The sequence below is a fragment of the Sciurus vulgaris genome (assembly GCF_902686455.1).
Source record: "Sciurus vulgaris genome assembly, chromosome: 12".
NCBI classification, from domain to species: domain Eukaryota; kingdom Metazoa; phylum Chordata; class Mammalia; order Rodentia; family Sciuridae; genus Sciurus; species Sciurus vulgaris.
In genome coordinates, this window is record NC_136473.1 from 18,541,041 (window position 1) to 18,568,662 (window position 27,622).

General features: G+C 48.4%; 1 protein-coding gene and 1 long non-coding RNA gene across 10 annotated transcripts in view; one reads left to right on the top strand and one right to left on the bottom strand.

The window, feature by feature from the left end:
• Window positions 1-27,622, top strand: part of LOC306641252 — a 125,811-nt gene that overhangs the window by 74,326 nt on the left and 23,863 nt on the right. The gene's annotated exons all lie outside the window — the stretch shown is intronic.
• The window catches only part of UPF2 (UPF2 regulator of nonsense mediated mRNA decay), a gene marked incomplete at its 3' end in the record, with an annotated part of 163,577 nt that overhangs the window by 2,736 nt on the left and 133,219 nt on the right, over window positions 1-27,622 (bottom strand). For 2 of the 9 annotated variants that reach the window (XR_013758087.1, XR_013758088.1), the window contains exons 23-26: window positions 8,518-11,701; window positions 7,984-8,098; window positions 4,065-4,443; window positions 3,174-3,349 (exon numbers count right to left, since the gene is read on the bottom strand). Of the gene's footprint in view, window positions 1-3,173; window positions 3,353-4,064; window positions 4,444-7,983; window positions 8,099-8,517; window positions 11,702-27,622 lie in introns of all 9 variants that reach the window. The other 7 variants (XR_013758090.1, XR_013758091.1, XR_013758092.1 and 4 more) reach the window with 7 other exon arrangements.

Consider the following 27,622-nt stretch of genomic DNA (forward strand, 5'->3'; position numbering starts at 1 on the left):
ATTCCCAGTTCATAAGACGTAAGAAGTGCCAATCACACTGGTCACAGCAGGCGCCACTCTCCCCGTGGTTATTGTCCTGGCAGGGCTGGAGCCGGGTGGAAGCAGTGCCCCATCAGTGCTGTCCTGGGCCCGCAGGGATCTGCAAGGGGTGACCCCAGCCCTTGCTCGGGGATCTGCAACCAGGCAGGGTGGGAGGCATCCTCGCCTGCTTCACGGTTGCTTTTAATTCAGGTTTCCCTGAATCCCAGGACTGCCCTAAAAGTCTCAAAGCCAGCCCTTCCCATGACCGCACTGCCGAGGTCCCTGAAGCCCACTCAACTTGTGAAGGGCCTTGGCCTCTTCTGGGTGCCAGAGTTCGGGGTCATGGGCCAGCCGTTGTAGGTTTAGGGTAGACAACCCCCCCACCCCCTGCTGGCGGGCAAGCCGGTGGCTGCGGCTGCCCCACCTTAGCCACAGGTCAGAATTCACATTTGGAAGCTGAGGCTAATGGAACTTAGTCACTGGCAAACAGGTCACACTTCATAAACTTTAACCTCAGAGTATTTGTGTGTGGAGCAAAGCTGCCAAGTGTAGTGACCTAAATTCTGGAAATGCCTTTCGGGGGTGGGGCTGGACGAAGAAGGAATCCAAGTGCCAGGCAGACGGCTTGTGTGCCTGTGTGGCAGCACGTGCCTGCACGCTACTTACACACGCTTGCACATGCATGTGCACTCTTCTGAATGGCCATCTGACTTCAGTCCCTGGCACCTCCGATTCTGTGCTTTCCGTCTTCAAGAGTTATGACATGCAGCCAGGTCTGCCCTTGTCCCTGTAGATCCCTTCACGTCTCTGGGGCCTTTGTGCCATGACAAAGTCCTCTTAGCACTGTGACACCAAGTGACCAGGACCTCTTCAGCGTCCCACCAGTTCTCTTTCTTGTATGACAGTTGCCTGGTCATGAAATCAGACTGCATTCCTTTCTCTTGACCATTTACTTAGTGTCAAAGCATTTGAACTTGGGGAAGATGACCTCTGTCTTGTGGGGACAGTTGGCAGAGTGAAAAGGTGGAAGGAAGGAGCCTGATCGGCCAAGGCGCCGCTGGCCTGCATCTTACCTCCTAAACTCAGAGCTGAGGGGACCCTTGACCATAAAATCCGTGTATTTGTTGAACTTTTCTGTAAAGCTCTTTATTTTTCGATCCAATCTTAAAGGCTGAAAGAAAAAATGTGTATCATATAAAACATTTGGTGGAAGTGGGGTGGTGAAAAGGAAAAAAAATTGTTTTGAAACTTTTTATTTTAAGACAGGATTTCAACTAAGTTGCTGAAATTGACCTTGAAGTTGTGACCCTCCTGCCTCAGGCTCCTGAGTCTCTGGGATCACAGGCCCGTCTACCCCGCCTGGCTTGGCACTTGTTTTCATCACTTTTGAAGCTTGGAGGTGAGCCAAGTGGTGTGGACTATGACAACGTCCACTTGCTCAGCAAACCCTTGTGTCCTTCACGTATGGCACATGCTGAGAGCTGCCGGCCATGGTCTCCATTCCCGTGACCACCTGCCACAGGGCTGCACGGGGTCACAGGAAGCTCCCCTTCGAGAGGACCTCCAGGACCACCGCTTCCACCACGCTGGTCACCTGGGCTGCAGACTCCGTGCTTCCAGCCCCTTCTCTGATGCTCCCCAAGTGGAGCAGGGCCATTGCCTTCCAGCTTCCTCCTCCTGAGTGCCATTGAGAAGAGGAACTGTGCTTTGTCACCTTGTTTCTCTTCCACAGAGCTTTTCTTGCCTCCCGGGTGTTACTTCCTGTTCTCCCCAGGGCTCCTCCCTGATGTGTAGATGTGGTCACTACTAGGGACCAGGGACTGGTCTGTAGGGATAAGGACTGACAGTTGGAGACTGTGACATTTGGAGGCCAGGCCTGGTGGAAAGAGCACTAGAGTGGGTGGAGCGGCTTCTTTCACGAGGAGAGGAGGCCGGTGTGCCAGGCCCGGACAGGCCTATGGCAGGGGCGGGGCTCCCGGAGCCTAGAGCCCGCAGCCTCCGCCTGGGGGATCCAGTTCAAGGCAGGTCCTTTGGCTCCATTTGTCTCCCTCCCTCCCCTCAGGACTTGGTCCTGGAACCCGGAATTGCCAGTTTCCAGCACCCCCGCGTGCAGGGCGCCTATGCACAACACAGCTACACTGGGTTCGCCAGGGGTTACCCAATCTGCTCCTTGGCAGTCCTGTGAAGTTGTGGCTGTTACTGGAAAGACAAGCAGGCCTCCGTGGAAAGTCCACAGACCTGGCTCCAACCAAGTAGCCCGCCTCAGCCTGGTCTCCACCCAGGGGCAGGGAGCTGGAATGAGGAGGTGTTGCATCATTTTAAGTTTCTAACGCCAGGTCCGTTGTGACACAACTGCAGTGCACACTGGCAGTCCCGCTCCTGTCCTGCCATAAATGATGACAATTCTGCCAGGGTTAGTAAGTGGCACTGGTGACGTTTTTGTCTCCATTCTATCAGAATGTGTCTACTCTCAACGGAGCATCTGCCTTGCCTTGGGAGAACGATGCTTTGTCCAGTCATGTTGCTAATGTTTAATTTTTGTAGCTTCCTTCTAAGAATAATTACCTTCACTGTTGATGTAAGGCATAATGGGAAAAAAATGTTTTTCCCTTTATATCAATATGTTTTCTCAGCTCAGTCATCTGTCTCATACTGCCTTGACTGCAGGTGACTTTGCCTTTTCTGGACATCGGATCTGCCTGATTTATTTTGCTCCTTAGAGAGCAGATCTATTGGATTCCAGATTCCACGCGGAAACCTGCAACACTCTCTGAGGCGTGGAGCAGAGAAGGAGACTGAACCTGGAAATGAGTGGAGAGGGTCTGCACAGCGTACAGGGCTGTTGTGCTGGATAATTCTGGGAGGCCTCAGAGGGTACAAGAAGGGAGGCTTGAGTTCAGAACAGAGAACTGCCTGGCACTTAGACCACTTGGAATGGAAGGAGCTGTGTGCGTGGGCGGGAGCTCCGGCCATGAGGAAGCAGAGACCGGCTGTGCACCAGGACAGCGATTGTGCTCAGTGACCAGTCTGAGTGTGACCCTTCCGGTTCTGCCATCTGCCATGGTTCTGTCATCCCTGCGTGACTGCGCTGGGATTTGCCCTCTCTGAGCCTCTCTGTCTTCACCTGAAAACACGGGGTGAGCCGTGCTTACCTTTCAGGGTCCTTGGAGGCCTAGATGAGGTCGCACATGCCAAGCGCTTAGCAGGATCATGGATTGGGATTTCCTGCTCTGCCCTGGGGACAGACACCAGCAGCAGGAGGGGTAGCTCCCTCTATGGCATCCCCTGGAAGTCCCATTCCTGCATGAAGCCAGTGGGTCCTGGATTTCTGCTTAGAGACACAGCAAGCCAGGTTTAGATTTTAGTTCCACCGCACACTGAGAAACAGGGTTTGCCGACTTTCTAAAAATACGTGTCCAGGGTTTATTTTCCATCTCCGGGCCCGTGGTTCTGGCTTCCTGCTCAGAAACACAGCATCACAGGAAGCTGTCCATCTGAGCTCACACTTCCTCACTCTCCTGTCCTTGCCTGTGGAAGACACAGCTCTTCCCAGAGCTGGCCTCTCCCTGCACTTCCCTCCCTGCCTCCTCCTCAGGAGGTAGCACCAGCCCAGCCAGGCCAACGAGAACACTGGGGGATTGTCCTGCCAAAGCCCCTGGGCCGCCTGGCGCTGGCAGGAAGGAAGTGCTTGTCTGAGTTGCTGGGCTGGCAGGGTGCTGGCCCTGATGTGCCACCATACACAGCTCATTCTGTGCAGAGGGAGGCAAGCCTGGGACTGAGTGGAGGCCACTCTGGCTTCCTAGAGGTGTGCCCTCTTCAGCCAGAGCCTCGGAGGCAGGAGGCCCCTCCCTCCCTTCCTCCCAGTGTCATCTGCCCTTCTCTGCCCCCAAGTCACTCTTTCCCAGCCCACCCTGCCCCAAGCCAGAGCTCCTTCCAGGAGGAAAAGGCAGACCCTGCCACCCTAACTCCCAGAATGTCCCCCTTGATTCTCCGCAGCTTCTTGCAGCCACACGCTCCCAGGCTTTCCCAGAGCTCTAGGCCACCTGGTGCTGCTAAGAGCGGGCAGTGTGTCGTAGGAAGACCTGAACCTAAGGGTGCTTCTCAGCTCTCACCGGTCGTGTGCCTTACCCAGGTGAGAGGTTTCCAAAGACTAAAACGAGCATGGATGTGTACAACTTGTGACAACCGTAAGACTCGCGTAGCGCAGTGGTTCTCGTAGAATGCTCCTTTGACTGGCAGAGCAGGCGTCATGGGGGATTCGTCAGAGAAGCAAATGATCAGGCTCACTCGGATCCAATGGATCGACGACTCTGGAGGTGAGACCCAGGCATCTGGGCTTCGACAAGCCCTCAGTGTGACTCTGACATGTGGGGCCAGCACCCAGAAAGCAGGCCCTCTTCCGAGGTGCACAGCAGAACTACCCTGAGATGCAGAAAGAGTGCCGAGCTGCAGCATCCCTGGGGTAGGAACCCTGCTGCACTGTCTTTGTACCCCAGCACCTCGTGTGGCATCTAGCACATAGTAGGTGCCCAATATGTAGCTCGTCTAGTGGATAAGAGCAGCTCAGAAGTCTTACAGTGAGTGTGTGTTCCTCTAAAAAATTTAGAAAGAAGATAGTCTGGTTCGAGGGGGACAAAAGGACACACGAGCAAACAGTAGCCTGGGACCACTTTCCTTGTCAGAGCAGGCCAGGGAATATTCAGGGAATATTCAGTGGGGCCTCGCAGGCCAGAGCCAGCCCACACTTCCTGCATCCCTGGCATACGACTTCTGGGTCTTCCTTGAGTGATCAGAAGTGGCCAGCCCTTCGTAGATTCATCCTACTGGCACTCGGGCACCTGTTCTGGGCCGTGTTGGGGGCTGGGACACAGTGGTGAGCAGGACATTCGGGTCCCACCCCCCAGGCCTGCATCCAGGCCAGAAGGCAGGTGGCCCCACTGACTTTGAGAAGGTATGACCGGGACCAAGAAAGGGGTAAAATGGGGACTACAGGACAGGAGTCAGAGAGATGGCCTAGCTGGGACCTGAAGACAAGCAGGAACCAAAGGGGCTAAGCGGCAAGAGGGCGTTGGAAGCAGAGGGCACAGCCGTGCAGACCCGAGCAGGTCAGGAGGAAAGGCGGGCAGGGAGAGGAGGGCCGCTGAGGGCTGTCAGTCTCCCAGGCCCTGGCTAAAACACTGCGGTGAGCATGGCGGGAGCCCGGAGGGAGGCACAGGCCTGCCCACACAGACCTCACGCTCCAACAGTCCTCCAGCCAACACTGGGCACCATTCTGTGCACTGGGGACACAGTGACATAAAAGCAAGAGCCGGCTCCGGAGCTCTTTCTGTGCGTGGTGGGCACAGAAGACAAAGGCAAGACTCGTGCTGCGGGGAGCGGGGTGGAACTCCTGACCAGGAGGGACAGGTGGGGCCAGGAAGTGGAGGCCAGTGTCATCACCAGGTAATTAGGAGTCAGGAATGTGCCAACTCACTCCTCAAGTCACCCCACCACTCGGGGCTCTGTGACTTCAACCTGATGAGTTTCAACATCCTGGTTGGCACTCAAAGCAAGGGAAAATGGGCAGGCTTTGGGTGCGGGGGGACAGAAGGAAAGAATGCGACACCATTACACTAGCACGCACAGAGCCTTCCCGGGCCTACACCGCGCTACACTGAACAGCCGCGCGGCTCGCCATCCACGCTCAGCAAACGTTAGTGGGCTGAGCTGAAGCTTCTGCGGCTGAGAGTCGGGAGCCCTGTTTGTTTGGCTTGGCCTTTGGGGCCTAAATCCTGTGCCCTGAGAATGTCACTTCCCAAGCTGGGTCTCTGTCCAAGTCCCAGATCCGGTCCAGATAAATACAGAGGGAAGCAGTAAATGACAGGGCCAGAGGGGTGCTTGTGGGCAAGGCTAATAACACTTAATGGGAGGCTGAGTCCCAGCCACCAGCCACCCTGGCTGGTCCTCTAATGACAGATGTTTGGTGGGTGGCCTCCCACCAGGGGCGGCTGCCTTTGGAGGCATGGCTGGGAATGGATCCTACCAGGTATCCTCTGAAATGGGGCTTAAACAAAACCCACCTTGGATTCGGACTTCCTCTGGATTGCTGATTGCGTAGGAGGAAGGAATGCCTGCGGGGAAGCAGTGTGTGCGACAGGGCTGAAGATGGCTGAGCCTGGCCCAGTCGCCTCCCTCTCTCGGCGACTCCTTGGACCACCAGAGTAGAGTAGGCCTCTCTGTGCTAACGAGTAAGCCTGGGATCCCAGTGGCTCACACAGGTGAAAGTTTATTTCACTCACAGCCACTGTTCAGGGCAGGCCTCCCTTCTCCAGCAGGTGGCTTCACTAGCAAGAAAGAGCCTATGGCTGGAATGTCTCCCTACATTCATATGTTGGAAACTTCATCCCCACTATTACAGGGTTGGGAGGCGGGGCCTGATGGCAGGTGCTGAGGTCACAGGGCTCCACCCTCACAAATGGATTAGTGTCATATCATGACTGGTTTTCTTATAAAGAATTCAACCCCTTTTGCCTGCTCTTACACATTCTATGGCTATGTGACATTTCTACCATGTTATGACACAGCAAGAAGAACTTCTCCAAATATAGTCCCTTGATGTTGGACTTCCTAGTATCTTAAACTGCAAGCCAAACAGATTTCTATTGATTATAAACTAACCAGGCTGTGGTGTTCCATTACAGTAGCACATCACAGACAAAGACATGGGGTCCCCAATGTCCCTGCAGCAGAGAAGGACGAGATTGAGAGGGTCTCATGGGCAATACTTGAAGGCCAGGACTGAACGTGGCTGACAACTTTCCTACCACACATCACGGGACTGGTCTCAGCGTGTGGCCACACCCAACTGCAAGAGGGCCAGGAAATCAGTCCCTTCCCCAGGACCAGGCTGTATGGTGGAGAATGCCTAGCAGGGTCTCCAGCCACTCAACTCAGCTCTTAACTTCTTCCATTCATTTGTTCAGTTTGGGGAGAGGCAGCTAATAAGTGCTTGACATTGTGTTAAGTGTTGGAGACCCAGACTTCCCTGCCCTCAAGAAGTTCAGCAAGCAACCCACAAAAAGATACAGCACCACAGTTCTGAAGAGGCTCCCATGGGAACAGCAAAAGAAGGCACCTCATCCAGCTTGGGACGGGCATGGTCAGTACTTAACAACTGTCTCTCCAGAAGAGTATGTATGCAGAAAAACACCTCAGAGTGTTTCCTACAAAGCCTACTGAGAGAAAGGCTGGCGAGACCCATTTATAATACTCTACACTAAATTCTGGGTAGCTGACTGACTCTCACAGGATTTGTTCATTGCTTTTGGTCAGACTCTTGGAGTCAGTCATGACTTGACAAATGCACTTGCATCGTACTTGGCTAACTTTTTTCCCCGTTAAATTTATATCCTTAAATTGGATATGTGATCTGCTGGTAAACCATTTCTCCTCTTCATACAAATTATATTTATTAAATGGAAACCTCTTTTGGCTTGAGCAGTAGGTCCTCAGAACTTTACTCCTTCGCCAGCAACATGAACAACTTCTTTGGTGAATCAGGTAATACTTTTCAAAAGCTAGAAAAATCTTTCCTCAATTTTTTTGTTATTCACAAGGTAATGACTCGGGCATAGTACGCTTTTAAGTTTAATTGGCATTACTAACGTTTTCTTTCTTACACCACTTTCTGAAGTATACAATAGCATAAATATTCCCACCAGGGAAAATGTCCATCTTCCAAGCTGAAAGCACCAGGCTGAGTTGGGAAGAGACTGCAATAGTAAACCATGTCTGGTTTTCGACTACAGACACTGTACACATAAGGTCAAGAGCATAGGAAATATGATATAGTTGGGAAGTGATAAGTTTAGAGTATATTTATTACCTTTGTCTATAGATTATTTAATTAGAAGCTCAGATCATTTCACTTGTACATGATTGGTTATATTTAGCAACTGGCTTGTACAATTCCTGAAAACGTACCAGACTGCCCAGCCAGGACGCGTCAGCTCAAGGCCATCACCAGGGGCAGGTGAGAGAAGATGGGGGTCTGCCGGATCCAAGGGAGAGGATACACTGGAGTTATTCTGGAAACAACCTGAAGGACAGTGCAGAGCCAGGGGTCAGCACCCTGAGTAAATGGGGAGTATGACATTAGCTGGTGACTGCATTTCCTAGCTTGGCCACACCCCCTTGCTTGGTCAGGATAGTCCTAGTTTATGCTATTGTTCTAGAAAGACCCCACTTGGGATAGAAATTGTATGGCTTCTTTATAATGGTTGAAGAGTTACTGTGGGTCCCCAGGACTTTGACTGAAGAGAGAATGGGGACTGGGAGGCTGGCTGGTAAGGAGCAAGGCCACCAGGAGGGGAGGGGACAGGGGCACAGGAGGAAGGCAAGGTGGTGGCATGCTGGGAAGCCAAAATGAGAAGGAAAGCCTGGCGCTGGGACAAGTACTGACCAGGGAGGAGCCGAGCTAGGCAGGTCCGCCTTCTCTACGGGGACAAGGGAACCCACCTTCTCTGACAAGCTGATGGTGTCTGTTATTCATTTTTGGTCTCACAAAACTGGATAGGAAAGAAGGAAAAAATATAGATATAACCTGAAATTCAAGTGATTAGGCCCCCAGCTCTGGGGTTTGAACCCAGGGGCGCTTAGCCACTGAGCAACATTTCCAGCTGTTTCTAAGTTTTATTTAGAGACAGGATCTCACTAAGTTGCTGAGGCTGGACTTGGATTTGCGATCCTCCTGCCTCAGCCTCCCGAATTCCTGGGATTACTGGTGTGCATCTCTGTGCCCAGCTTAGACCCCAGCTTTCAGATACAGGGAAGAGAGAAGCAGGACTGGTGGCAGTAGGGGTCAAAATTCCCCACCTTGCCATTGCCTGGAGTTGCTAGGCTTCCATACACAGCCTTCCAAGTGAGTCTCCCCAGAGACTCGAGTCTGTGGTCAGCTCACATCGCCCACTGTTCCAGCCAGCAACTCCAAAGCTGATCCTGTCCCAGCCCTCCCAACCTCGTTTCCTGTCATGCGGACAGGGCCAGGAGGCAGTTCAGAGCCAGGCCACAGGTTTTTCACCTCCAACTGCCCACCTGTGCACAGTGGTCAAGGCTAGCCATTCCCTGACAACGCAGCCCAGCCTGCTGACCCTGAAACCCAAGGTTCTGAAACCTTCAGGAGGCTTCAAGCCTTGACTGAAAAAGCCCGAGAAGCCAGGGACAGTCTTCGGTGCTGCAGAATGAGAAGACCAAGGCTCTCCAGGGTGCTTCTCTTTTATGGCAGCACTTCGTAAAGAGAAAGGGAGAGAAAAAACATCTAGGTGCTGTTTTGAGGAGTCACCCTCCGCATATCCACGTCTACCTCTGTCTTTTTTAATCCTTGCTTCGACCCTGTGAGGTGGGTTGCATTGGAGGGCAGGTAGCAGCCTTGGGAACCTGAGTGTCACTGCTGAGATCTGAACCCAGACAGCCTCACTCTTTACTGAGGCCCTGAGCTGCCTCCCCCAGGGGATCTTGTCCTCACCTTTCTCGCCACTCTGGGATACGCTGAGCCCAGGAATCCTGTCATATGTGAGAGTAGATCCAGGGCAGGCCCATGTCAAGAGCTCAAGGAATTCTGGGGGCCTTCTTTAAGATAAAGACTATAAAACTGTGACTACCAAATGCCCTGACATTGGATGTGGCCCAGGCAAGTGAGGGACCCTAAAATTTTGAGCTTTTTTTAGTCTCTTGGTAAATGGACACCCCCCCCACCCCCCGCCTCCTGGTGACCTCTGGGACCATCTTACACTGACACTCCCTGATTATCTGTGCCAGGGCTTTTTGAGACGTTTTCTTAGAATCTGTCTCCTCTGGGAAAGAGAAACGATATTCCAGAAAGCTAAACTATAAGGGGGTCTGAAGGGAAATCCAAAAATAGCACAGCCTCACTGTCTGCTGCCTGCTAGGGCCCATGCTGGGCCGTGGCGCTCTGGACATCCTGAGGTGCGGGAACAATTCCAGCCAGCGGCATTGGCAGCACCTGCTTTTAGTCAGCATGAATAACCAGGGGGAAGATAAGGGAAATTTCTGGCCAGTCCTGAAACTGGGGATAACATTAAAATTTAACCCATCCTGGGTCCATCTTGGAGGCAATGGAGAAGCCAAGGGACTGTTTCTCTCTTGGGTACCATTGGTGGTTTCACTAAGAGGCACACACAGGGACACAGATGACCCCAACCAGAAAGCCCTGGTCCTGAGGGGATAGTCTAAGTGAGGTATTGCCCCAGGCTGCATCTTGGGTTTCTAAGTTTCACAAACAACTAGTACCACTAATTAGAATATTCTGTGCCATTGAAAGCCCTCATAGGTTCCTCACTCCCCTACCAGGGTAGGCCACAGGCCACAAGGAGGGTTAGGTAAGGCGAGGAGGCATCTGTCCAAAGAATGATGGAGACATGTCAGAAGGACACAGAAGCCAGTTGGAGGGGCTACCACTGACCAAACCTGGCATAATATGAGCATAAAATAAATAACTTAATGATAATAAATAGATTATAACCCATTACAGTCCATTAAATAAAACAGGAAACCACATGAAGCCAAACATATATTAATTATATTGGTTAGTTGCAGTCATATTCATAATCACATCTATCATTAATTATTAACTATAATTACTTATTTGATGAATAATGGGATATTTACACAGTTTCAAAGTACCTCCCCACAAAATACTTAACAATAACAAAGGGAAAATGACTTCATGGGGAGAAGCCTGGCAGACTCTACCTTAATCAAGTGTTGGAAATTACATCACAGGTGGAGCGGATGGAAATCATGAGTCACCTGGTAGAAAGCCATAAAGCATCACTTGCAGGCTGGTCCTTCCAGAGAGTAAAAACCTGCATCCAAGTGTGAGGAAGCATCAGAAAACTCAGATGGAGGGGCATTCTATAAACAACTAAGTCTGCAGTGCTCCAGTGTTAAGATCATGCAAGTTAATAAAAGATGGAAGAACTCTCCTACATTGGAGGGGACTAAAGAGATGTGACAACTAAATGAAACACTCTTCTGGATCCTTCTGTTAATGTGAAAAAAATGTCAAAGTTGTCACATTCAAAATGGAGTCACTTATGTCAACCCTAAAAACAACAAAGTAAATAAAGCCAGGCGGTTATGAAAGAAGGGTTCTTATACACGATTGCCCAATAGCAACTGTCACAGAAGACCCTGCCAGAGTTATGAGCTTGAACAGAAGCCACTACAACCTTATACAAAAAGCACTTCTACAAGGACACCTGCCCAGCAACTGTTCAACCTGAGAGCGATGCCACTCCTGTTATTCATCACTGTGGCTGAGGTCATTGTTTCGAAATACCTGATGCAATTCTTCTTATTTTTGTCTTTAAAGACTTTTCCCAGTCCTAATTTCTTTGAATATTAGTTTCTGTGATATATATATTCCCATTTCATTGCTCTGCTAATCCCACATAAACATTTTTTGGAGACTCAGATTTTCATTTAAAAGGATGGCATGGGGAATTTTAGAGAAAACTGAATGAGCCATGAGGATTGGCTGGTAGTGATAGGTCAACAGTAACTTCCAGTTTTTGATACCTGTCTCACAGTTATGGAGGGGCATGTCCTTGTTTGTTGAAAATGCACACCAAAATATTTGAAGGTGGTGGGGCACCGAGTCAGCAATTTTTCCCAAATGGTTCTGGAAAAAAAAAATTATACCGTATTTGCAACTTTCCTGTAAATGTTTGAGGTTGTTTCTAAATCAGTGAATCAGCCTCTCATAGAATTCCAATTCTCAAGCCAGGTGTGGTGGCACCCGCCTGTAATGCCAACTACTCAGGAGGCCGAACCAGGAGGATTGCAAATTCAAGGCCAACCTTAGTATCTTAACCAGACCCTGTCTCAAAATAAGGTGAAAAGGGCCAGGATGTAGCTTAGTGGTGGACCAACTTGCCTAGCATGTGAAAGGTCCTGGGTTCAATCCTCAGTACTAAAAAAAAAAGAATTCCAATTCTCAGAGGCATGGGGGAACTCAAAGACCAGACCCTTGTTTTCAAGCATGGAAGGGTTTTGTTATCCCCATTTTTTAGAAGAGATAGTTGAGGTAGAGCAGGGACATGAGGGGCCTAGGTTATACATATAATAAATGGGCCAAAGGTAGAGACAGCAGACAAAAGGATACAAATCCACGAAGGAGTTCCAGCCAGCCTTCTACCATAAGCCTGTGCGTGGTCAGCGGAGGCCTTTCCTGATTAGATGACTTTCACAGTCAAAGGTCAAGGCCATCTCAAGCAGGAAAGAGAAAAAGCGTATCATGATAGGTGTGGGCTTGCTGGTCAGAGCCACACTCGGAATGGCTGGGCTCTAACACCTCTTTTCAAAGTCCTCTTACTTAGCCTCAGAAGCCTCTCCAGCCATTCAAGAACCTGGCAGCCTGTGGAGGAGAGAGGAGGGTAGGTGGCGGAATTCCTCAGAAAAAGCTTCCCCCGCCCCCGAAATAAACAGAGACAGAGATCACTTAGAAATGACGCAGGACGCTCCCCTTTCAGGGGAGGGAGACTTTTGCTTAAAAGATGCTAAGATGAAGAAATAGAAGGTAAGGGCATCAGTCTGGTGGAAAACAGCAGAAACACCCGAGTGAGTACCCAGAAGAGGTCAGCCTGCTTTGCCCTTGAAGACCATAGGACATGCTCACTGGTGCCCAGAAAGGTCAGACCCCAAGAGACCAACTTGCCAACTTGCCGGAATGCCAAGTTCATCAACAGTGAAAGTTGCCACGGTCCCCTGGTGGATCTGTGACACAGAGAAGGGGCAGGCTGGTTCCAGGGCTGTACCTGGCTGTCACTAAGGAGCCAGAAGTGGCACCCGCCTGGAATTTCCTTGGTCAAGAGCAGCAAGATACTTTTTTTTCTCTTTAAGGCAAACCACAGGAGTCCTTGAATCAAAATGGTGGTCATTTTTAGAAAATATGATGTGCCTGGCCTTGAATAAAAGGTTTCCCACTCTCCTGAGGTGACGGATCACAGGACAGGGCCTCTGGGGCCATTGCTGCTTCTGTTTTCATACGTGGAAAAACTGGTTCAGAGCCACGATTCAATTTTGTACCACAGTGTCCCGACCGTAATACAGTCTTTTCCCCTGCTGTCAGGGATTTTTCCTCCTACCAGGTGTTTTAACCACTAGATCCTCACTTTGAATGAAACAATCAGAGCATTTTTCTAGAAAACTGATCAGAAAATCCTGACTGCCCAGAATGGCCTTCTCTTCTGTTTTCCAACAAATTCACCTCAAAATATCCTCCCTGTGATCCTGGGCAGATGAGTTCTGGTGTGTATGGAGCCCCTACCGCACAGTGTTTCATAGACACACTGAATTCCAAAACCATCATTCCCAGAGGGAGGGTACTTGGGGAGTCTTTCTCCTAGTGGCTTGCTAGTGACAGAATCACATTGGTTTTAAAAAGATAGACGTCTGTATCTCTGCCATATAAAAGTTCAAAGGCGTGAGCAGGGCCAGTATAGCAACTCTGCAACCATTGCAGATCTAGGACCCCGTAACTATCTGCTCTGCTGTTCTCAAAATACGCTTCCATCTTGTGGCCCAACAAGGTTGCTCCCATTCCTGTCCTCATATTTACATTTCAACCAACAAGAAAGGGACATAGAAAAAGGCAAGGGTGTACCACTTCCTTTCAAAGCCACACATACCTGGTTTTCATTCACATCCCATTAATCAGAATTAGTCATGCGTCTACAGCTGGCTGGAGGTGAGGCTAAAGAACCTTGTAGTATCACGTAAAAGGGAGAAGGTGCAGATTGGAGCATCAAACAGCTAATTCTACCACAGGGTAGTACATTTTAGAATTAACCATTTTCAAGTTTTCCACGCCTAGCACATTGAGCTGGAACCAGTTTTTTGGCTAAGAAGTGCATGCTGGACCTGAGCCAGACTAGACTCGTGTTGGTCTCCTCCGTCTCTCAGGAGACTCTTCTAACAGTCCACACTCTTGTCTGGTGCACATCCTTTCTGTTTGACACCCAGTAACTCCTGCCTCTGCTCTGTTATTAGTGAGCAAAACTTCTGGCACTTCCCTCTGCACACTGAGATTTCACCTCCTCAGTCTGTCCAGGAAGGGTTGAGAGAGCCAGGAGGGAGGCAGGGGGTCCCTGGGAAAACCAAGCTTCCCTTGGCCTAGAGTGACTTTTCAGGGTGGCGTTGTCCATTGATGTGGAGGCAGGGGCAGCCAGGGTGCAGGCAGGAGCCTTAGTCAACACTGCTGGCACATAGGAAAGGCAGAATCCCCTTGCCCACTGGCGGACCCCGGGTCAGTGCCCCAGGAGCAACCAGGACATCGTCCTCAGAGGCCAGGCTGGGGAATCAGACTGCTCGAGTGGCTGGCAGCTGCATCTGGGGCTTTTGGGTCAATAGCACCAGTTGAGAGCATCTCCATGAACTGAAGGAAAGGCTGCTGAGCTTGGACACTGGGCACGCGGCAGTCCCAGCAGAGCGGAGGGTGGAGATGCAGGGCCAATAGTTCTGTGGCCTGGGAGGGGCTGCAGACCTGCGTGTTAAATACTTGGGATCTGGAGTCAGAATTTCTAGATTCCAGTCCTACCACTAACGCTTATTAGCTTGTGACAACTAGGGAGTTACCTGGTGTCTCTGCGTCTTGGTTTCCCATCTATAAAATGGAGATAATTGAGCCTACATAATGGGATTGGTGACAAACGAATGGCACATAGCAAGCCCTGGATAGACGTTAGCCTTTATCTCTTGGAGCCTCACACGTGAACCAGGAGGCTGTTTATAGTGCATAGGGCAGACATGAAGCCTGGCATATATGGATGGTGTGGAAGGGCCCAGTCTAAATAGTTTCCTTCTCCTTCTCTTCCTCCTTCTTCTTGTTTGTTTGTTTTGCCTTTTTTTTTTTTTTTTTTTTTTTTTTTTTTTTTTTTTATTGTCTACTTGCTTATTTGCCTCCTTTGCTCTCTTGGGTCTTGACCTTACCATTTCCAGCAGGGAGATGAATGTTGGCCCCTCTGCCCAGCAGAGGGTTGTGCTGGCCTTTCACGCAGAGGGGTGTGTGTGGGTGGCCTTGTTTAAGGTTTCCAGCCCAAGATGTTACATTCTGGCAGGGTGGCACCCGCCATGACTGACAGAGCACAACAGGGCCAAAGGACCCAGGAAAGGTACCATGGTACATGACAGAATTGAAGGTTTTTGGTGTTGATTTGTTCCTCTTTTTCTAAGGCTTTGAGATGTAATGTTAGGTCATTTATTTGTTGACTTTTTTTTTTTTTATGGTACTAGGGATTGAACTCAGGGGCACTCAACTACTGAGCCACCTCCCAAGCCCTATTTTGTATTTTATTTAGAGACAGGGTCTCACCGAGTTGCTTAGCACCTCGCTTTTGCTGAGGCTGATTTTGAACTCTCCATCCTCCTGCCTCAGCCTCCGGAGCTGCTGGGATTACAGGCGTGTGCCACCGCACCCGGCTATTTGTTGACATTTTATTCTTCTAATGAATGAGCTCAATGCAGTGAACTTTCCTCTTAGCATGGCCTTCATGATGTTCCAGAGATTTTGATACATTGTATCACTATTCTCATTTACCTCTGTTTTATTTCATCCTTGATTTCTTCTGCTATCTATTCATCATTCAATAGTGTGTTATTTAGTCTCCAAGTGTTAGAGTAGCTTTTATTTCTTATTTGATCATTGATTTCTAATTCATTCCATTATGATCTGCTAGAATACAGGGTATTATCTCTGTTTTCTTGTATTTTCTAAGAGCTGCTTTGTGGCAATAAGATATGGTCTATTTTAGAAAAGGATCTCTGTGCTGCTGGAAAAAAGTGTATTTACTCATTGATGAATGAAATGTTCTATATTTGTCTAAATTATTGATTATATTATATAGTTCCGTGGTTTATTTCGTTTTTATTTCGATTATCTGTCTGGTAGTGACCCAGTACTATTGTGTTGTGGTCTATTTGATTCTTGAAATTGAAAAGGGTTTGTTTGATATACATAGATGCTCCATTGTTTGGGGCAAAAATATTTACGATTGTTATGTTGTGCTGATGTATAATTCCTTTAAGCAGTATGAAATGTCCTTCTTTGTCCCTTCTGATTTACTTTGGCTTGAAGTCCACTTTATCTGATATGAAGATGGAAACCCCTGCTTGTTTACACAATCCATATGAGTGATATATTTTTTTCCCATCCTTTCACCTTCAGTCTGTGGATATCTTTGCCTATGTGGTGAGTCTCTTGGAGACATAAATATTGGTGAGGAAGTGGGGAAAAAGGTATACTCACACATAGCTGGTGGGACTTCAAATTGGTGCAACCACTCTGGAAAGCAGTGTGGAGAGTCCTCAGAAAACTTGGAATGGAACCACCATTTGACTCAGCTATCCCACTCCTTGGTTTATACCCAAAGAACTTAAAATCAGCATACTATAGTGTTGCAGCCACATCAATGTTTATAGCAGCTCAACTCACAATAGTTAAACTATGGTACCAACCTAGATGCCCTTCAACAGAAAATGTGGTATAGATACATAATGGAATATTAGTCAGCTTTAAAGAAGAATAAAATGATGGCATTTGCAGGTAAATGGACGGAGCTGGAGATTATCATGCTAAGTGAAATAAGCCAATCCCAAAAAAACAAAGGCTGAATGTTTTCTCTGATATGTGGACGCTAATTCACAATAAGGATGGGGCTTAGAGAGTGGCTAGAGAAGAACATAGTTACTTTGGATTAGGCAGAGGGGAGTGAAGGGAGGGGAGGGGTATGGAGGTAGGAAGGACAGTAGAATGAATCGGACTTTATTACCCTGTGCATATATGACTACACGACCAGTGTGATTCTATGTCATATACAACCAGAAGAATGAGAAGTTATACTCCATTTATGTATGATGTGTCAAAGTGCATTCTACTGTTGTTAATTATTAATTAATTAGAACAAATTAAAAAAAAATTTATCTGAAAAAAGAAAATTAAAGACTTCTGGTGGCCAGAGGCCCAGGAAGCTCTTCTGGCATCACAAGGACATTGTCCCCTCAGCCACCCTGGAGAAAGCTGACTCTCAGGTGTCCGAGGGTTGCTGGATAGAACATGCTGGTGGCATACTGGGACACCAGGGATGGAAAAAGGAAGAAAGGGAATTCCAAAGGAAATACCCGAGTCACCCATATGGACCTGATTCGGTCCTTGTCCGCCTTCCAGGAATGGGGGGAGCTTCCACAAACGCGACGGACAGCTGTCCTGTACGACACACAAACGCATCTTTCTTACGTAGTCACGTCTCACCAGAAATGCAGTTTGCCTCATTCTTCCAACGTATACTTAATAATCATAATCTTTGACACCTTGAAAGTGACAGTCATTTGAGAGCAAAGGTAAGTTCTACAGAACAGAACAGATTCTGTCGAAAGCCTGTCACCATGGCTTTGACTGGAGACGGCTAGACAGGGTGGACCTTTCTCCTTGTCAATACTGGAGGGATGTGTGCAGCAGGGGAAGGTGGAGTGAGGATGGAGCCAGGCCAACAGGGCCCAGGCCACCACACAGCTACCCCTCCCTCCACCCCCACCCCCCACCCCACGCTCCTGCTTGACCTGTCTGCTGAGGCTCCCTCCGGGTCTTCAGGCCTCCTTCTCTCTCTCTGTGGCCCTTGGGGTGTTACTTTCCCTTGTAGTCCATGTTTTCCCTTAAGGTTGCCTGAACATTTTTTTCCCCTGGGATTTTGCAGGTTTTCAATCTCATTTGCAATTGTTTAAAAACTTTGAAGCCTTTAAGTAAACAAACACTCAGAAGTGCAGAAGAGACCTGTGCATACCCTTTGCACCATGGGTTAACGCTGACAGGGTCTAACCTTAATTCCAAAAATATTACATCATGTTCAGAAAAGCATGTAAGTTTTAAATACCAGGAATCACTACCAACCTGTCATTTGTCAGTCATGATTATAAATTACTTAGGGACCGGGGGTGTAGCTCACTGGTAGAGTGCTTGCATGGCTTGTGAAAGGCCCAGGGTTCCATCCCCCGTGTGGAAAAGAAAATAAATAAAATTGTAAAAATAATAATAAAATGACCTCAGTGGTGGTTTTGATCCCAGGATTGTCTACAGTCATTGACTAGAGTGACCATGTGGGAACTACACTCCCCACAGCCTTGAGCAAGGAGATTTAACTGCCATATATAGGGAGAAAATTTTGTTTTGTCATGAAGATTCATGGGATTTCTCTTTCTGCTCTATGACATGGTTGTGTTTGTTTATTTTAATAGATAATGGGTTTTAGCATCATCTAAAAAAAATCGATGTTCCAGAGAGGTGCACCATATTCTCCTCTAGTTTTGCCTACCCGCTGGCCCATCACCAATAATGCCACGGATTCGTGATCCCAGCTTCAGAAGCCCAAGATTAAGGCCAGATCAAGATTGTTTAAAAGATAGAGAGGAAGTGCGGTGGCAGAGCCCTGAAGCACTGCTAGCCATTTACACTCTAGTCTAAACACACCCTCTTTTCCAAGGCAAAGGTTTAAGATAGGGAAGAGGAGAAAGAAGAGAACCAGATGAGAAGGCGGAATGAACAGAGGGAGGTTGGCAAGCTGGGGTTGGCAACTTAACCTTCGTGACTTTGAGAGTCTGGCCTCAGGCCAGCCCTGATCCTCTGACATCACTGAGCAAGCATTTGTAGCAGTTGTTACACACCAACTGGCCCCAGAACATTCCATTCTGAGGCCAGGAGAGGGCTGCATTCTTTGGTGGGGGTGAAACCTGGGGAGAAGGGAGACCCGCTGGGACCTGGCTGGGAGTTCAAGCCACTGTAATCTTCAGCCTCAGCAGCTTCCTCTGGAAGCCCTTTCATCTCCTACCTGCTGGTCTCCAGGCCTCTCTGCTCCTCATTAAGCCTTCACCCTAAGGCTGCCTGGGCTCCACACTTGAGGAGGCCCTGGGATGAGATGACCAGACTCATCCAAGGTGACTTACAGGTCAGGCCAGGACTGGCATCTCAGCTCTTGCCTTGTGAATTCGAAGCCCCAACCCAGAGAACAAAGGGCTGAGCAAGGGCTCTCCACACTGGCTTCCCCTGGCCCTGCGCTGGCACCTGTCTGGCTGCGGTCTGTATCCTCAGTTTGGGTGTCTCAGGGAAGGGGATCAATGCGCTGAATCATAGGAGTCTGAGAGTAGCCTGTCCAGTTAGTTGCCAATACCCCAGGAACTAGCAGCTTAGGGTGCTGGGGGCCCACTGGGAACTGGCAGGGTCTCATTAATGCCCTGTGGCCTCCGCTTGCTAAGGGAGTACACAGGAGTCTGCTTATCATTGAGGGCAAGTGAAGCTCCCTCTGCAAAGCCAAGGACCCATGACTCAGTCTGACAGGGACCCTTGGCACCCTTCTAGCCAGAGGGCCTGTTCAAGGTGGACTCACCTTTTCTTACCAAGGAAACCCACAGACCTCTCTGACTTGCCATGATCCCACCTCAGGGTGGGCCATGGCAGTTGTGGGTGAGGTTGAGGGAACTCAAGACCGACAGTCACAGGAACAAACAGGAGCCCAATGTTTATACTGGCTGGTAGGTAGTAGCTGGCGGGGAGCAGTGAAATGCATGGCGAGATCACAAGTGTTCTTTAAATTACTTTAGGGTTTCTTTAAACTCCTTCCAAATAGATGAGAAAGCAAAGGGTGGTAGTTAATTTGTAAAAAATTAACAGAAGCAAAGGACCTAATGGGGCAATATGTCCAAAGAAAAGGATAATGGAATCTCTAGGATATATAAAGAACTCAAAAAACTTAACACCAAAACCACAAATAACCCAGTCAATAAATGGGCTAAGGAACTGAACAGATCCTTCACTGAAGAAAAAATACAACTGATCAATAAATATATGAAGAAATGTTCAACATCTCTAGCAATTAAAGAAATGTGAATCAAGACTACTCTAAAATTTCATCTCACTCCAGTCAGAATGGCAATTCTTAAGAATACAAGCAACAATAAATATTGACAAGGATGTGAAAAAGGCATACTCATACATTGCTGGTGGGAATGCAAATTGGTACAGCCACTCTGGAAAGCAGTGTGGAGATTCCTCAGGAATCTTGAAATGGACCCACCACTTGACCCAGCTATCCCACTCCTCAGCACATACCTTGAGGGCTTAAAATCAGCACACTACAGTGATGCAACAACATCAATGCTTATAGCAGCTCAACTCACAATAGTTAAACTATGGAATCAACCTAACTGTCCTTCAACAGATGAATGGATAAATAAAATGTGGTACACACACACACACAAACACTCATACACAATGGAATATTACTCAGTTTTAAAGAAGAATGAAATCATGGTATTTGCTGGTAAATTGATGGAGTTGGGGAATATCCTGCTAAGCAAAAAGACTGAATGTTTTCTCTGATATGTGGATGCTAATTCACAATAAAGGGCCAGGATGAGGGTGCTAGGGAAGAATAGAATTACTTTAGATGAGATAGAGGGGAATGAAGGGAGGGGAAGGGGCATGGGGGTAGGAAGGATAGTGGAGTAAAACAGGCATTATTACCTCATGTACATATATGACTGCATGATGGATGTGATCCTGCAATATGTACAATCAGAAAAATCAGAAATTATATTCCACTTAGGTATGATTTATCAAAATGCATAAATCCATTCTTTCATCATGCATAACTAATTAGAACAAATTAAAAAAGAAAGAAAAAAGAAAAGGATTAAACTAACTCTTGACATGGTCCATTGATGTTGATGTGAAGCTAGGAATTATGGCCAGAAGTGTCTCCGTTTGTCTGGGAAGGAAGATTCCTTTAGTAGCGCAGGTGCGCTAAGGTAACTTCTGATCAGCTACTGACCCCAGTGCCCACATTAACATGGGGTTGATTTTCTTGAAGATATGAGCCCCCTAAATAGGATGGCCACCATGACAGTTCTGGAGAGGACAAACTAAGGTCAAAAAGCCCACCACCCCACATGAAGGAGGAGTTGAGCACTTGATTGGCAAAGAGTACAGAAGATGGTCCTAATAAACAATTCTCCTGGTAAATATCAAAAATAATAAACTTGGAGACATCATTATCTCCTTTGTCATTCTCTGCTCAGAGATGGCTCGCTCTCTTGAGAGGCGCTCTGAGTCTCACTGTGCTTTTATTTTACTTTCACTTATAATAAAGTTCTCTTGCATGACTTTTGGTGTCTGACTCTAAATTTTCTTCCATCAGAATATGAAAACTGAGGTTTGGAGTTTCAGCTTCCTGTTTTCCTGTGACAGTTACCTTAATTCATTTTCAAGACAAATTTATGAAGTAGGTCCATTATCATCTCCACCAAAGGATGTGTTAGCTGAAGGGGAGAAGGCGTATTCTTTTGTCCAAGGTCACAGAGACAGGGCACAAGGCAGCCATCTGACTCTGTGGTGTCCACCTCCCATCTAGACCCAGCATACTGCCTGGTTGAACAGGATACCCTGGGACATATGGTATTATTTAGACTGCACAGACGCATCCAAGGTCAAAAGGCTAGGTCAGAGGCATCGGTCTCCTGTCCCATCCGGGTAGGTGTTGGTTGCACTCTCCACTGTTGTAACCCTGAGATCCAAGTCAAGCAGCTAAGGAGGGAGGTAAAGTCTCCAGGTGCTCTCAGAGGCTCACACAGTCCTAAAGTACTCACTCAGATCCCAAGTTCACACGGCATCCCACTGAACAGAAAGAGACTGCCCGTCAGGAGGAAGAAAGGCTGCCCTCTGCAGAGCCTTTCAGTTCTTATGTGTTCTCATTACCTGAGCAAACCAGCACGCTGGAACGAGGGCCTGTTCACCCATTGACCACAATTTTCAAATCAACCGTCCCCACCCAGGAGCTGTGCCTTGGAAGAGTGGGACTGAGTGTTTGAAATCAAAACTACAGACAGGTGGGGTGGCCCATGCCTGTAATGCCAGCGGCTCTGGAGGCTGAGGCAGAAGAATTTCAAGTTCAAAGCCAGTCTCAGCAACTTAGCAAGGCCCTAAGCAACCTAGAGAGACCCTGTGTCCAAAAAAAAAAGGGGGGGGGGGGCTGAGGATGTGGCCTAATCAGGGTTCAATTCCTGATTACCATCCTCCCCACCCCCCGCAAAAAAAAAAAAAAAAAAAAAAAAAGCCTGCACAAACATGAATCCTGGGTCACTGGACATGACATGTTCCCTCTTGGCCTCCACTCACTCCACTAACTCTTGGAAGGTGGGCAAAGAGACCCTGCCAGTCCTGGCTCTTCCTGTGCTATGCCTCCATAGGGCCTCCATCAGCAGAGGACATGGGGTAGAGCTTCCTTGCAGTTGTGATTTGGATGGAGCGTGGATTCCCAACCCCAAAATCAGGTTTCCAGAGAACTGGTTTGTGTTTTGTAAAAAGTTCTTTGGCTCTATTTCTTCTAGCTGTGGCAGGACAGGGGTAGGTGGCTGCCCTGTAAGGCCCTCGACTCCCCTTTCTTTCCTGTTTTCTGAAGGGGCCAATGGCTCTATTACACTGAGCCAGAAACACTGAACAAAGCTCACGATGAGGCTATACTGAGAACAAACTGATTCACTGTTATCCTTGACATGACTTCTCTGAAGACCAGGCTCTCCTGACACCATTCGGGAGTGACCGTGCTCAAGAGGACACTACTACACTGACAAGCCATGTCTCAGTTTTTATTTTCCTGAAAGTGGTATTAGTGGCTATGAAAGCGATTGCCCAATCTTTTTCTCTTTTTCAATGATTTCTGGGACAATGTCTTGCTAAGTTGCCCAGGCTGGCCTTGAACTTGTGATCCTCCTGCCTCGGCCTCCCATGTAGCTGGGATTACAGACATGTGCCACTGCACCTGGCCAAAACTTGATTTTTTAATAACAATTTTTCGTCTTGGTATTTTTTTTTTTGATAAAAATATTTAAAAAAAATAAAACATCATTTTCTCAAAAGGAGAAAAAAACTCTTTTTGGCCTGAATCAGTACAGAACATTCAGAGGTGTGTTGAAGAGAAGTCCAAGTGAGCAGGAGGCAGAGGGAAGTGCCCCCTGCAGTGGGACAGGCCCTTCACTGAACTCAGGCTCCACCCTCACACATAGTCCTTGGGAATGGCCTCCCAATGGTGGACCTTGACCAGGGTTGCAGCTTCTCTCCGCAGCTCCTGCCTACTCTGGGCCTGACCTTGCCCACCAAAACTTTGCCCCCACCCCCATTTGCAAATGCAAACAGAAAGAGCGACTTATCTGTATTACCCAACCAGGGTAAACAGCCCTTGCCCGCTCCCCGCCCTCACCCCCAAGGTCAAGTTCCTGAGCCAAAGATATGCACAGAGAGATTTTTTTTCTGTGCCTATTTCCTCCTGGCAAGACTTCTGCATGCAGGAGGCTGCAGTTCAGTAGTTTCCTAATCACCATGACAGAAACCTTAGAAGAATCCTTAAGCCATTATAAGGTCCATTCTCAAGAGTGGCCAAACCATCTGCCCAATTTTGCCAAGCTCTCTCACATTTTCAGAGGAAGAAACCCCACAACTGCCATCATCCATACATTCCAGGGACACAACTTTTTCAAACAGGAAGTTTCTGGAGGCCTCAGCTAATCCTTCAGGTTTGGGGTAGGCCTGCTCCCCTCTGCTCTTGCCTTTTGTGTAAACAGAGACTTGCTCTTGAAGGGCACACCTACTTACTACTCATACCACACTCACCAGCTGTGTGACCTTGAAGAAAATCTCTTAACCTCCCTAAACCTTGGTTTCCCCACGGGTAGAATAAGGGCACTGTACCAGAGGGTCCCTTGGGCCTTGTTATAGAATAATTGTGTCTTCCCCAAATTCATGTTGAAGCCTTAATCTCCATGGTGATTATATTGGAGACGGGAGTTTAAAGAAGGTAATTAAGGTCAAATGAAGACATAAGGATAGGGACTTAACTGGATAAAATTGGTGTCCTTACAAGAAAAGGAAGAGACACCAGAGGACTCCTTCCAACTCTACTTGATTAAGCCCTGAAGAGAGACCACATGCAGATACACCAAGAAGGCAGTCATCTGCAAGCCATAGAGAGAGGCCTTACAGAGCCCAGCCCTGCGGCACCTTAGTCTTAGATTCACAAGCTTCATAAAAAGAAGTGTCTGTGGTTTAAACCCTCAGCCTGTGGGACTTGGTTAGAGTAGTCTGTGTAGACTAACTCAGTCGCTTCCAGAGGCCAGCTATCCTGTGCTGCAGAGCCTGGTCAGAGGAAAGGTTGTGCCAGGTTCCTGCAGGCCACCACCACTTTTGAGTCACAAAAATGGCTTGAGGCCATATGGGGAAACCAGCAATCTCCAGCCTCTCTAGAGAGTCTCAGGGGCAACTCCGGCTTCAGGTATCATCTCTGGCAACCAGTTTCTACTTCTGCAGGTTGTTTGCCATCCTGACTGACTCCACCCTCTATTCCAGTCTCTTCCTTCACAAAGGCCCCCTGAGCCAAACCTGGAGAGAAGCCACCAGGGCTGAGGGGTGGTCTTACACTCCTGGGCTCAAGAGATCATGCTGTCTCAGCCTCCTGAGTATCTGGGACACAGGGACACGCCACTGTACCCAGCTTTATTTGTTGTCATTTTTTCCTGTTATTTCAGAATACTGAGGCTGGGTGATTTATAGATACAGAAGCTGACTTTGGCTTACAGTTCTGGAGGCTGAGAAGCCCATGAGTGAGGTGCCGGCAGGAGAGCTGTGCCGCTTCAACACCTGGAGGAAAGCAGAGGGGAGATGCATGTGTGGCAGCCTTGCTTTGTAGAAATCTGCTCTGGAGTTAGCTCGTCTAGTCCTGCAGAGCAAGCACTCACTCACGTGAGAAGGGCACTGACCCATTCATGAGAGCTTAGCTCTGAGGATCCAGATACCTCCCAACATCCCCCATTAAGGAATTATGGTTCCAACACATGTGGGGGGACACATTCCAACTACAGCAGATAAAGAGAGAGAGAGAGAACGTGTGTATGTGGAGTGTTTCTAGTGGGTGGGCAGTTGTGCACAAACTGTACCTTCCTGTGAGAAGCCATCCTTATTTAGTAGGATCAGACTAGATTGAGCCATGGGACACAGAGGCCTGGCTTCTAGGAATTGCGGGGAAGTATGTGGTGCTGGGTGGGAGTGGTTCCCTGTCACCTTCTGAATTTTCCCCCCTAAGAGGATGGCTCCCCTAACTCCACCCTGTCTTGTCCGTCACAAAAGCAGCTCCTCCCAGTCTTGGCCCCTTTACCTGTGTGTTATAAATAAAAGAGAGTTGGGCTACTCCAGGTTGTTAGAGACCAGAGCTGATATGGCCAGACCCATCATGCCCCCTCTCATTTAAAAAGAGTATTGGCTCTTGTGTGTTTATTGATTAGATAAGTTTATAGGTAATTGATTGATTTATAGTCAACATCATCCTCTGGCAGTTAACCCTTTTCTCATCCATGTGGGATGTGGCTGAGAGACCCCCACACCTTCCTGTAGGCCTTTTCTGTCCCTGAATCCCCTTCTCTTTCCCTACCCTTTTTTTCCTGGCCATCTATGCCAAGTACTGCTGCCCTCTCTGTTTGGGGGCCTCTTCCAAATCCTTTATATTTTTTATTTTGGGACAGGGTCTCACTGAGTTGCTTAGGGCCTCACTAAATTGCTGAGGCTGGCTTTAAACTTATAATCCACCTGTCAGTCTCCCAAGTTGCTGGGATTACAGGCATGTGCCACTGTGCCGGACTTGCTGCTGCATCTTTTGGCCAAAGGCATTTAACTAAGTTTAGCCCACCTCCCCTGAGTCACAGCATGAAGGAACGATTGATTCCTGAGTCTGATCGTCTACACACACCTGCCCTCCACTGCAACCCTCTTGCTTAGGCACCTTCGCCTCGCTCCCATTTCTGTTTCCCAGGAGCCTGGGCACGTCTCCAGAGTACGTTAAACATCCTTTACTCCAGGCTTCTGCTTTTCCTCTACCTGGCTCCTTCATTTGCTTGAGGCTGCACAGTCCCTCCCACCCCAGTGTCCACGTCGCACAGTGGCCATCAAATCTACAGCAGAGCCCCTGGGGACAACATTGCTGCTCTGTTTTCCCTTGCCCAAACTCACCCCTGAGTAGTCCTGAGCACTGTCCCCTTCCACTTCACTCTCCTGGGGTTTCAAGTCCAACAGTCAGCTCCAGAGGCTCCAGCATTTGGCAGCTTCCGACCCTTTCTAAGTTTCCTTTTCTCATCCTAAACACAGGACCCCCTTCCTGTGTTTAGGGAGGAGTCCATGTGATGATCTCTATGAAGCACTTCACATGGGGACTGGGGGTGTAAACATCCCAGATTCCCATTACTGTCACTGCCTCTGATGGTGGACCATTGGTCTTCTTGGCTGACTATACCCTTCCCTTTTGGTGATAATCCTCAGAGAGATGGGGCATGCCGGGACCTTAGGCTCCTGCCTGAGCTGGTTCTCCAGGCTTCAGGTCAGTTCTGTGAGCCACCAGGACACTGACATAACCATAACCAGTTTGTTTGTGAGTAGGCATCTTGACTGGCACCATGTCTGGCTTATTCTGCCTCTACTGCCCCCAAGCTCCGGACAGCTACCTGTGCACACACTGCCACTTTTCAAGTCCAGCCTTTGCTCAAGTAGTTCTCTCTCACCCAACTCTTCTTAACCCAAACAACTTCCATTGCTTTTCAAGAGTTCCCAAAGGTACCCTCCTTCAGGAAGCTTCTTACCCTCGCCAACTGTGCTAGGTGCCCTTGCTAGGTGTCTCTGCTCCTGTCCCACCCTACACCCATAGGAGACCATCAATCCCACTAGGCTCTGGGATCCCTGGGGAGAAAGATAATAATACAGGACTGGGGGTGTAGCTCAGTGGTAGAACATTGGGGCCTCTCATCCTTCTCCAGGGATATGCATTAACAAACACTAGTGGATGGTGGATAGATGGGGTGGGTGGGTAAGTGGATGAGCAGGAAGATGGAGGAAAAGGTGGGTGGGTAGATGACATATCACTGTTTCTAGTTGACTTTGCTCCAATCTCTCCTTGAATGATTTCCAGGCTAATCTTCCTTTGTCAGGCTTGGCTCACTTAATGACCCAAATACCTTTGGAGTTTGTATGTTGCCTGCCAAATACAGTTCAAACTCCTCAGCCTGGAATCTGGCTTCTACCTACTTTTCCAGCTCTTTTTTCCTGTAGTCTCCAGCAAATCATATCAGATGTGTTCTGTGGCCTGGCTACACATAGTGTGTCCCTCAGACCTGCAGCATTAGCTTCATTGGGAGCTTTCCAGAAATGCAGACTTCAAAATTTATCCCACTTTTCTTGGCCTCTTTTGTCCCAGAGCTCATGCTGTTCCCCAAAATGTATTTGAGAGTCATTCTCTGCTATAATGACAAATGCCTGGTGAATAAGGTCCCTTGCTGTGCTATACCTTGCCAGATACCTCACACATACCCACGCTGTCCAAGTGCATTCAACAAAGGAATGCATTAATGGACAAAGGAACAAAGACTTAATTTTTAACACAGGAAAAAAGTCTGCAGGATCTCCATTGGTAGCAGCTGCATCAGGCACCTTAGGGTAAGAGTTTCACTGACTTGGTCCTGGCTTTCTTCC